General features: G+C 51.1%; 1 pseudogene; it reads right to left on the bottom strand.

Annotated features, from left to right (window-relative positions):
- Positions 1–1,959: 1,959 nt before the first annotated feature.
- On the bottom strand, positions 1,960–9,503 carry LOC121148963 (annotated as a pseudogene).
- Positions 9,504–11,228: the final 1,725 nt, after the last annotated feature.

Genomic DNA, 11,228 nt, shown 5'->3' with positions numbered 1-11,228 from the left:
GACCTATTTTGACCGGTACAATGTCACAGTCGGTATTATTTTCCTGCGGGACCTCAGCAAACTCTCATGAGCTCAGCACATGCGCAGTTCTCTGTTGTCCCCTGCAGTCCCAAAGCTATTGCACAGTGCGCAAAATGGTGCCCGATGTGCTACCACAACAGTTCTTGATCTGCTGGCCATCTGATCCGAGGGCTACCCAGACATGCCCGGGATGGAACCCATAGAATGCCACGTCGTTGCAGTTCACCAAGTCAGAAATGAGCTCACTCCCTGCTCAGAGCATGCTGAGTCCTTTCCCTTGCCCTTTCCTCCTTACTCAAAATGGCGCCCAATTCAGCTCTAGGGGGCTGACTGGGCTATGAAATTTACTATGTTCTCACACTGCCTGAGATTTGCTGCTCTGTCTCTGCTCCTGGTCAAATCAAACGGACCAGCAGGACGAACAGTACTTTGTCTGGGTTCACGTCCCAAGCTCCCAGTGAAAGTCCCTTCCCACCTGGTTGCTGCTGGAGTTCTGTCTGCTGTTGGAGTTCAGATCGCCGTGCTGGAGTATCATTCAATGCAACACAACACTGCTGTGCCCACTGCATTCCTGTGTGTGTCAGTCTCCAGATACCACTCTGCTGTTGTTCTGTCCTTTCCTATTTCCTGAAATATGTCCTCTCTGCTTCATCCTGATTAAATGTTTCCCCGTCTGATTAAACATGTCCTTTCCCTATTTCGCCATCTTGATTCTCTACCAGGATTATTTTCAGAATCTCTCCAGACACATGAAAGACTCAGGTGGAGTTCCAGGTTCCTGGATTTGGTGCTCAACCTTGGCTGCTGCTAGCATTTTGGGGTGGGAACCAACAGAAAGGAGATCTCTTTTTTCCTTTCCCAGAAAAAAGAAATGGGATGAGCATGGTGGGTTAAGCTTTTCCCTGGAATGCCAGTATCCTATATCAATGCTGTTCTGAATCTAGGCTCTTCCACTTCTGATCTAGTTCCCTCTATTACATTTGGGAAAGCAGTGGAAGATGGTCCAACTCCGTGGGCTCTTGCATCCACATGGGAGACCCAGACAGAGCTTGTGGCTCCTGGCTTCAACCTGGCCCAACTCTGGCTATTGTGGTCATTTGGGAAACGCATTGGTGGATGGAAAATCTCCTTTATATCACATTCTTTGTGACTGTGGTTTTCAAATGAAACAAACTTTTATCTGGAAATAAAAAGAAAGAAAAGATTGGGGGCATCTGGCACGGTAGCCTAGTTGTTAAGTCCTTGTCTTGCATGTGCTGTGATGGTCTTCGGGGCCAGCTCATATCCCAGGCATGCCACTTCCCATTTCAGCTCCCTACTTGTGGCCTTGGAAATCAGTGACAGAGGGCCAAAATCCTTGAGACCCTGCACCCAAATGGGGAACCTGGAAGAAGCTCTTGCCTCATGGCTTTGGATTGGCTCAGCTACGGTCATTGTGGTTGCTTAAGATGGGAACCAATGGATGGTATATCTTTCACTCATCTCTCCATCTGTATAAATTTGCCTTTCAAACAAAAATAAACAAATTCTTTTTTTTAAAGATTTATTTTTATTATTTTTTTATTGGAAAGGCGGATATACAGAGAGGAGAGTCAGAGAGGAAGATCTTCCGTCCGAAGATTCACTCCCCAAGTGAGCGCAACGGCCGATGCTATGCTGATCTGAAGCCAGGAGCCTCTTCCGGGTCTCTCATGCGGGTGCAGGGTCCCAAAGTATTGGGCCGTCCTCGACTGCTTTCCCGTGCCACAGGCAGGAAGCTGGAAGGGAAGCGGGGCTGCCGGGATAGAACCGACACCCATATGGGATCCCAGGCGTGCAAGGCGAGGACCTTAACCACTTGATCCACTGCGCCGGGCCCAAAAATAAACAAATTCTTAAAAAAAAAACCAAAAATAATCGCTGAAAGAAATGAAAGTACACTGAAGAAGAAATGAGATCTTTATCGCTCCACAGGAAATTTTTAATGAGGCAAAAAGTGAAATGAAAATATGAGGAAAACCAAGGCACAAAGAAACACCCAGAGAGGCCTTCCTTCACCACAGAAAGAGCAGAGGTCTTCTCTTCGTGTCAAGGGCAAGGGAAGGCAAGAAAGCCTGCCTAATTCCACAGGGATAGGCCCTACTACCTCCAGGCAGCAGGAGAAGAGAGCCATGACATCAGGCCAGGAGGATCAGAACTTGCTGGAATACAGTGTGATGAGCCACTTGGGGATGCGCAGGAAGCCAGGCAGGTAGGAGGCCAGCCAGCCCAATGTGGAGCCATGTAAGAACGCGGAGCTCACAGAGAAAAAATCCGAGATAGGACGGCCTGTGGGGCAACAGGAGTTGGAGGGTTAGATCCCCTGTTCTCCACTCCCTTTCCCCACAAGTTAGCTGAAGAGGCTGACATGGAGGGTGGGAGGGGAGGAGGAGCAGGCAAGGGCAGTTGTGGGGCCAGGGTCCTCACCATCCACATCCCGAAAGCCATAGCGCCGTGCCAGGTCACAGGAGGGCAGCACCTTCCCACTGAGGCTCAGGATGTTGGGGTCTGTGGGCACACACACAGCAGGAGATGGTAAAAGATAGAGGTAGAGGGAGCCAGGGTATGGGCATAGCTGGGTGTGACCTCAGGGACACAGGCTCAGGAGGCCAGGCCAACTGTCCTCCATTCTTAGCAAGGCTCATGACCGCACCTTGTATATTCAACTGACAATCCTGACTTGTTGGGCCTCCAAAGGAACAACAGTGAAGGCCTCCTCTGAGAGCCAGAGGAAGAGGGGCACAGTGCCCAACCACCTCCCCATCCCAGAACTCGGCAGAGGCTGTGCCAGCCGGCATACTCCCCATATCCTTTCCAATTGCCAGGTGCCTCCAAGCTCCTCACCTGTTGCCAGAGCCACCACACATTTGCCACTCACTTCTGTGGTTTCCGCAGATGAGAATTGAGACTTGAACTGCAACAGAGGGCAGAGAGGTGAGAGGTGAGCCTCTGAGAGCCCTGCTCACACCTCTCTCCTCCATCAAGGCAAAGAGATGTCAGAGCCCTTCTGCAGGAGCTGCCCACACAGGGGAGCCCTGTACCCTGGCAGCAGGCCCCACTGCCTCCAAGTGGAAGGATCTGGTAGTGCCAGTGGGTGCCCTGCATCCCAGGGGAGTTCATTGTGAGGGCAAGTGCCTGGGTCTTAGAGCTACACAGCCTTCCCACTGGGGACCTCTAGAACCTTGAGCAAGCTGGGTGACCTGAGTCTCAGAGAAGCCACCCACAGGAGGAAGGAAATGAAATGGTGTGGGTCCAGGGCTCAGCCCTGTGCTGTTGTAGGCAGCACCATAGGCTCCTGTGGCTTCTTGTCTGGTCTCTGAGGAAGGACAGACCTATTCCCCAGTGTCTCTTCCACCCACACCCCCTGCTTTGCAGTGCCAACCAGCTTCATTGTGGGATCCTTGCTCAGATGCCCCTTCTCCATCTGCTCCTTCACAAGCTCCGTCTGCACCAGTCCTGGCCACAGGGACACATAGCTGACCCCGTGGCGTCGCAGCTCATGGGCACAGTCAGCAGCCAGTCTGTCACACTGAGAAGAGATGGGGGTGGTGAGAGTCAGGACATGGGGTCATGTCACTTTCCTCCCATACCCTCCCTGCTCCCAAGGGGCATGTCCCAAGCCCCTGTCCTTTCCAGGAGCCCTGCCATCTCAGCTGCCTGCTCCCCCTGGTGCTGCCTACACTGTCAACTGAAGCGAGCTCCAGCCAAGGAACTGTTTTGATTGAGCAGGAGAGAGTGGGGTCCAGCCAGTCCCACCATTCTGAGCACCAGGGACAGTACTTTCTGAACTCCAAGGTATTACCACTGCCCTATCCCTCCCTGACCCCCATGCCACTGCATCCTCACCGCAGCTTTGCCCACGCCATAGGGGACGCTGAACAGATACTGCAGGCCACCCATAGAGGAGACGACCACAATGAGTCCCCGGCCAGCTGGGACCATCATCCGTGCCCCATACACGGAGCACAAGTAGTGGCCTCTGGAAGGTGGACAGAGAAGGCACAACGTGAATTATACATAGCCTTAGGCCAAAGTTCCCGGCAGCCTCCAGCGTCCCCTTGTGGCTGCAGTTAGCTGATGACCCGTGCAATGAGGCAGCGCAGAGACTGAGTGAGGGGAGGTTGCTGCAGATTACTGTTTGATAAGGCAGAAGGAGAGTGGGGAACAGTCAGTCCCCCCATCTGATCTTTGCTCTGGGATCATTGCTCTCATGCATGGTGTGAGGTCAAATGCTGATAGGAAAATGTGTAAAATGAAGCACCCACCTATACGGAAAGAGCATTCTGAAAAGGACATACAGGGAGAAAGTGACTCACACGACAGCTATTACAACATAACAGTTCAAACACTGAACACGTTAGTTAAATATGGACTGGTGTGATAGCCTAGTGGCTTACTCCTCTTCTTGCATGTGTCTGGATTCCGTATGGGTGCTAGTTTGTGTTCTGACTCTCCAAATCTCAGCCAGTTCCCTGCTTTTGGCCTGAAAAGCAGTAGAGTATTGTCCAAAGACTTCGGACCCTGCACCTGTGTGTGAGACCTGGAGAGGATCCTGGCACCTAGCTTTGAATCAGCTCGGTTCTGGCTGTTGAGACCAAACTTGGAATAAACCAGCGGAAAGATCTATCTCTCTGTCTCTCCTTCTCCATGTTTATCTCTCTCCAGTAAAAATAAATGTTTAATAAAAAAATACTTTAAGTAGCTATAAGGTCTTTGTGGGGAAAAAAGGCAACCAATTACTTCAAAACCAATTTTGTTTAAAACATCAGCTCAATGAAAAATTATTTCACAAATTCAGACCTTTAGAGTTATATCTCAGTAAAAATTTAAGAGAAAATGATCAAGATTAAGCTCAATAATATAATACACATACAAAATAGGCAAGAAAATTGTACAAGAATAAAAACACCTTGTGGGTGATTGGGATTATCTCCCTTTGCCTCGTCCTCTCTCACACTACCCTGCACAAGGAGGGTCTCTAGCCTAGTGGGCAGGACACCCACATCCCATATCTGGCTGCCTGGAGTCAGTCCCAGCTCCTTCCCCAGATTCCAGTCACCTGACAACGTGTACCCTGGGTGGCAGCAGTGGTGGCTCACAAGGGTGGGTTCCTGCCACCCACACTGGAGTGCAGAACTGAACTATAACTACACAAGGACACCCAGCCCCAGGTCAAGCAGAGCAAGGAGGTGAGAGGAAGAACCGATGCCTTGTCAGGACAATGGAGAACTCATCAGGGCTCAGGGGCTGGGGCTCTGCCTGGAGCCCCCATCTCAGCCTCATAACCCTGGCCCGCCATCATGAGGGCGTTAAAGGAGCCACTCCAGGTGGCTGTAATGCAGTGAGGGAAGCTGCATTACAGCTTCCCATAGGAGTGCCAGCTCAAGCCCAGCTACCCTGCTCCCCAGCCAGCTCCCAGCTGATGCACCTGCAAAGGCAGCAGCAGAGGACCCAAGGGCCTGAGTCTCTGCTCTCCATGAGGGAAACCCACATGGTGTTCTAGGCTCCTATCTTTGGCCTGGCCCAGTGTTGGGTGTTGCAGACATCTGGGGAGTGAGCCAGCAGATGGAAGAGATGCTCTCTTGCTCTCCCTGACTATGTGTTTCTGTGTGTGTGTGTGTTCCGGTCTCTCTCTCTCTCTCTTACTCAGCCTTTCAAATAATAATTGTTTTTAAAGGGGGCTGAGGCCTCTCCGGAGGGCTGTGGTTGCGGGTGCTGGTGAGTTGTCAGTGTTGGCTTCTCCTTTCTTGCCTCTGAGCTGACTGTGCCCCTCTGACTTCACTGTTGGCCCACTTCTGACACCACTTTTGCATTCTTACCCTCATTGGGCTTACCACTGGCATGAAAACTGACCAGTGTGTGTTGTGGGTGTCACAGTCACAGGTCTGCAGACAGTTTCCTGTTAGCTTTCCCAGGTGACCCTCAGATACATCTGGCATAGGTTTGTAGTCTGAGATGGCAGCCTACTGTTTCATGGTGACCCACAGAGGTATATATGTCACATCCCTGGGAATGATTCTACATGCCATATTTTTCTCAGTCCCATGCCAGGTGTACCTGTGACCCTGTTGGCTTCGTGCCCTTGATACTCTGGCATGGTAGGGCGTGGAGTGAGCAAGCATGGCTGGTACTGATCTTATTGATCTTCTCGGTTTATAAGTAACTCACCCTCTAACTGATGCGAAAGTAAAGATAAGAAGCAGTGTGTGTTGCTGAAAGGGGAGACTCCCTTTGGTGTCTGGTATTAGGACAGGCAGAGTGAAACGTGGGACGAAAGTACAGAGGAAAACACAGCAGAACTCGCTAACTGAGGCAGAGCTTCACATGAATCCCATTTCTGTGGACATGAGCATATGACAGAACAGTACATAAGGAGGAGAAAGAGATCTAGGGGGAAGCCAGGAGGAAAGGTGGGTGTCCTCTGGTTGGCTAAGGGAGTGTTGGGGGATTGGTCACTCACCTGAGTCCAACATTGTTGAGGTCATCCCAGATGGTGGCAGGACATTCCCAGAACGATTTATTCTAGGAATTAAAGATGGGCTGCAAGATATAGGGAGGGTAATCACTTGGATGAATCTGAAGGCAGGAAGGTATGAGGAGGAAGGCAGCCAGGAAGAAGGGGGCACAATGAGCCTGGTGACCAGGACTCTGGGTGAGAGGAGAGGCTTGGAATGTGGGGTTGGATCAAAGTTCAAAGGCACCTGAACCCCAGCATAGGCATTGTTGACCAGCACATCCAGACGCCCATGCTGTTCCCGATTCACTTGCTCAAACAGGCTCCGCACTTCACTCTCTTGGCTGGAATCACACACCACAGGCACACAGCGGCCACCTCGGGCTTGAGCCTGCAGGGGGAAAGGACAGGAGCTCAGAGTCCTCCTGAGGGGCTCCCAACCCAGGGGGCAGCCCAGGGATCCAAGGCAGCCAGCCCATGAGGACACACAGTGTTCCATACTGCCCTCTGGTGCCTGCTTAGGAAGCTTCACAGGCTGGCAGGGTAGTTGGGAGTTTTTAAGTACAAAATGTCAAGTATCCTAATATTACCACTACTGATAATAATAAAAGAGCAGGATTACATGTGCCCCACCAGGGCTGTAGCAGAGACTCATTTTCATATGTACAGGGGAAAGAAAAAAAGCTTTGTGGCCAGCAGGATGGTTTAGCTGAGTAATTCTTCACCTGCAGCACCACATATAGGCTCCAGTTCATATCCCAGATGCTCCATTTCCCATACTACTACCTGCTTACGGTGTGGGAAGTCGGTGGAGGATGGCCCAAAGCCTTGAGAGCCTGTAGCCATGTGGAAGACCTGGGAGAAGCTCCTGGTTCCTGGCTTTGAACCAGATGAGCTCTGGATGTTGGTCATTTGGGGAGGGGGGAGGGGAGTGAGCTGTTTTGAGATCACTCTATCTCTCCTCTTCTTTGTATTTCTGATTTTAAGTAAAACAAACAAATTGTTTTCAAAAGATAATAAAAGGAAAAAAATATAGAAAGTGGCTCTTAGCCACCATTTCCATTCCTAAAATAATGGTCAAATCTGATACCAAGTGTCCATAGTGTGTGTCAGGGATAAGAGGCAATGAGGCCCTGAAGCCTGCTCCTGAGAACCCAGTTGCTCTCTGCATCCTGGTCCTGGGTCTTCTCCTTAGCTTTGCTCTCCTGGAGGCCCTCCTCAAGCCCAGCCCTCTTATGCTTGTTCACATAGTCATGGGACACTCCAAGCTCTCAGGCCGGGACCACTTGCACTGCCCAGGCACCCTTGCTCTCTGTGCACCTACCTCCCACTGCACAGCAACAGGACCTTATTCCAGAACAATCCTCCTACTCCCAGATCTACCTGCTGGCTCCTTCCCTCTGACTCCCTCACCTGAGCCACTGCACTGTCTCCCAGTGGTCACCTGGCCCCCCAGGGCTCTCTGCCTTAAACAAACTCTTCCTGTCTGGTCGGTCTCCATGAACCATCAGAAACACAAACCTGAGTGTGACCTTCCAACTGAACTAGCATCTCAGAGAGTAAACCAAAGTTCTCCTGCAGGGTCTCCTGAGACCCTCGTTTCCTCTCCAGCCCCTCACCCACCACACTTCCCTTGCCTGCCTCAGGTGGCAACATGAACACCTTTCACCTCCTTCCCTCTGCTTGTCCAGCCTGTGCTACCCAGCCTGTGCTTCACTGCTTCTCCTCACCTAACTTCTGCCTTCAAGACTCAGGGCAAGAACCACTTCTTCCAGAACACCTTGCTCAACTACTGCTCCTGTCACCTGCATGTGCCACCCCTCACCCATGCCACTCTGCACACACACTCCTTGTCACATTCCCCTTTGTCAGCCTGGTTTACCACCTGACCTCCTGCTGAAATGACTTTGTTAGTTATCAGAGCCTCAGCGTTTGCCCAAATCAAGCCATCCAATGTTCAAGCCATTGATATCGAGTAGGAAAGTGAAAAGCTCATAGAAAATGCAATTGAAAGCTACTCATTTTGGCATTGAAAAACATTTTCAAATCCATGAATAGGAGAGTTTCCAAAATGTTAATGGAAAGTGTGCTTTATCCAAAATCCTACACAGGGTTATAGTTTATTTCTGTGTTTTGGGTTTTTTCTTTTTTTTTTTCTCTCTCTCTTTTTTTAAAATTTTATTTTTTTTATCAACATGAGCTTGTCTTTTAACTCCACTTTCCCTGAGGTTTTGGAGTGCCCTTGTGTTTATGGCACTCCTGCATCCCACCCTGGTGGAGACTGGTTTGAGGTCAGTAAGGACTGAGAAGTGGGTCCCTCACTCACCTCCTGAGCAGTGGCTTGAAGGGTGTCCAGGTGGCGGCCAGTGATGTAAACAGTGGCCCCTGCCTGACAGAGCTGCAGGGCAATGCCGCGGCCAATACCTCTGGAGGCCCCAGTCACCACACACACTTGACCCTTCATGGGAGGCGCCATGGTTCACTGGCCAAGGGGGAGAACCTGAGGGAGCAGAGAAGTGCCCTGAGGGAAGGAGGCAAGGCATGTGTGCAGGGGAATACCGCTGTGGAAACAGGAAAGTTCCAGAAGCAACAAGTGAGTATTGATGTGGGTTAAGGGTGACTATGCCTTCTGAGAGGTGCAGAGAGAAAAAAAAGATAACGGGCAGGAGGAACGCAATGGTCCACCATGGGAAATCTACAGCAAATTAATGGACAACAGGTCAGAACTTGTGACAGAATCGCTTCTGGGCCTTTTGGCTAAGATCAAGTGCAGAACTTTTGACAGAGTGGCCCCTTCTGGCGTGTCCACGGGGTCCAGCGCACTCGGCTTCAAGGCAGGGCTGCTGCGAAGCAGAGACCCTCAACCCAAGCGTGGACGGCTCGCGCCCCTTACCTGCCTTCCCGTGGCAGCTGCCTCCGGGGTCTCTCCTGGAGTGGCTCTCTGCTCCTGCAGCCGTCGAACTTTTATTCAGGCCGCAGGGGCGGAACCCGGGCACGGACTATCGCGGGGTCAGCGCGCAGTGCTGCTGTGGAAGCACTCTCCTCCAGGAGGAGGCGGGGTTCCCACAGCTGCAGTTGGCTGTCGGGGGCGGGGTCTAGGCGGGGCGACTGTCGGGACACGCCCACAGGTTTCTTCCGGGACGTCGCATGTCTATGACGTTCCTCTGTCACCTAGAGTGGCTTCCTGTGTGAACCAGTCGCCTTCCGGGTTCTGTCCCCGGCGGCTGAGGAAGGCCTAGCGGGATCCGAGCACGTATTGGGCTGGGTCCGCGCTCCCCTCAGCCCACGCGCGGAGCGCCAACTCCCAGCTGGCCGTAAATGAGTAGCGGGGCTGAGGCGTTGGGGGACACGCGCTCGGAGCCGGCTTCAGATGCGCACTCCCACCAGAGCCCCGAAGCCCTAGTGTATTTCCCAAGGAATGGGTTTTAAGTGACAAACCCCGGGCCCTTATTGTTTTGCTGGTAATGCAAAGGGTGACTTTCCCAGATCCTGTACAATTCCTGCTCACAATTTTTTCTTCTCTTTCCTTGTCTTTGTCTTTTTTTTTTTGTTTGTTTTGTCTCCCTTATACGAAAGATATTTAGTATCTTTTTTTCTTAAAGATTTCTGTATTCTTACTGAAAGGCAAATTTACAGAAGGAGAGACAGAGGGAAAGATCTTCCATCTGCTGTTTCACTTGCCATGTGTCCACAACGGTCAGAGCCTGCCGGAGTCCAGCTCCAGCTGAGTTTGGTACTCGCAAAGGGTGCGTGGATGAGGCACAAAGAAAGAAAGAGAAGGACCACTAGAAACTCTTGATCTTCATAATGGACCACGTACAAAAGCTCTTCGCTTTATTTATACAAAATCAGTCAAACTCTGGCTCAGATTTTTTACGTCATGGTCAAGTGGTTGTTTCTAAAGATAACTGCCATTTGTTTCACCTAAGGCTAGGATGTTAACCACCTGGTGCCTACCACCTGGTGCCTGGCAGGATTCGTGAGAAGGAAGGATTTTTCAGTAATTTTTCAGTAATCAAAGTCACCCTGGCCTGGCGCCAAGGCTCTTTGGCTAATTCTCCCTCACATGTGTCAGAATCCCATGTGGCATGGGTTCTAGTTTATCTGTTCCACTTCCCATGTAGCTCCTAACTGCCACTTGGTAAAGGAGTGAAGGCTGGCCCAATGTCTTGGGACCCTGCACCCACGAAGGAGTCCTTGAAGAAGCTCCTGGCTTCTGGCTTCAGATCAGCTCAGCAAGACGCTTCAAGTAAGCTCAGCCTTGCCTAAGGCAGCCATTTGGGGAGTGAAAGATGTATGGAAGATCTTTCTCTCTGTCTCCTTCTTTCTGTAAATCTGCCTTTCCAATTATATATATTTTAAGCTTCCCAAAGGAAAAATGGGCATGAATGAGTGGTGGTAAGTTCATCATCATTGGTGGTGATCAAGTGTTTGTTGGTCACCCAATTTGTGAGAACGTAGTAGAGGACACAGAAGACACTCAACAACCAGGCCTTCTGCCCTGAAGTTCTGGAAGCTTCTGAACAATGTCTTCTACACTGCCTGCTCCCCAGGGTCCTGCTCCCCAGGGTCCTGGGTGCCCGGACACTTGACTGGGTGCTTAGAGTTTTTGCTCTGCTCTCGCTCCACAGCCTCTGGGTCAGACAGGCTGAGGAAATTCCTCAATGGTCAAAGGAGCTGCCAGTTGCCCAGAGCACATTTCCTGCCTGGGGAAGAGACAGGACCAGGTCAGCTG

Source organism: Ochotona curzoniae, unplaced genomic scaffold, assembly GCF_017591425.1.
Source record: "Ochotona curzoniae isolate NIBS_2020 unplaced genomic scaffold, NIBS_Ocur_1.0 scaffold_4701, whole genome shotgun sequence".
Taxonomy (NCBI): domain Eukaryota; kingdom Metazoa; phylum Chordata; class Mammalia; order Lagomorpha; family Ochotonidae; genus Ochotona; species Ochotona curzoniae.
The sequence above is the reverse complement of the archived record's forward strand: the minus strand, read 5'-3'. Positions and strand labels throughout refer to the sequence as shown.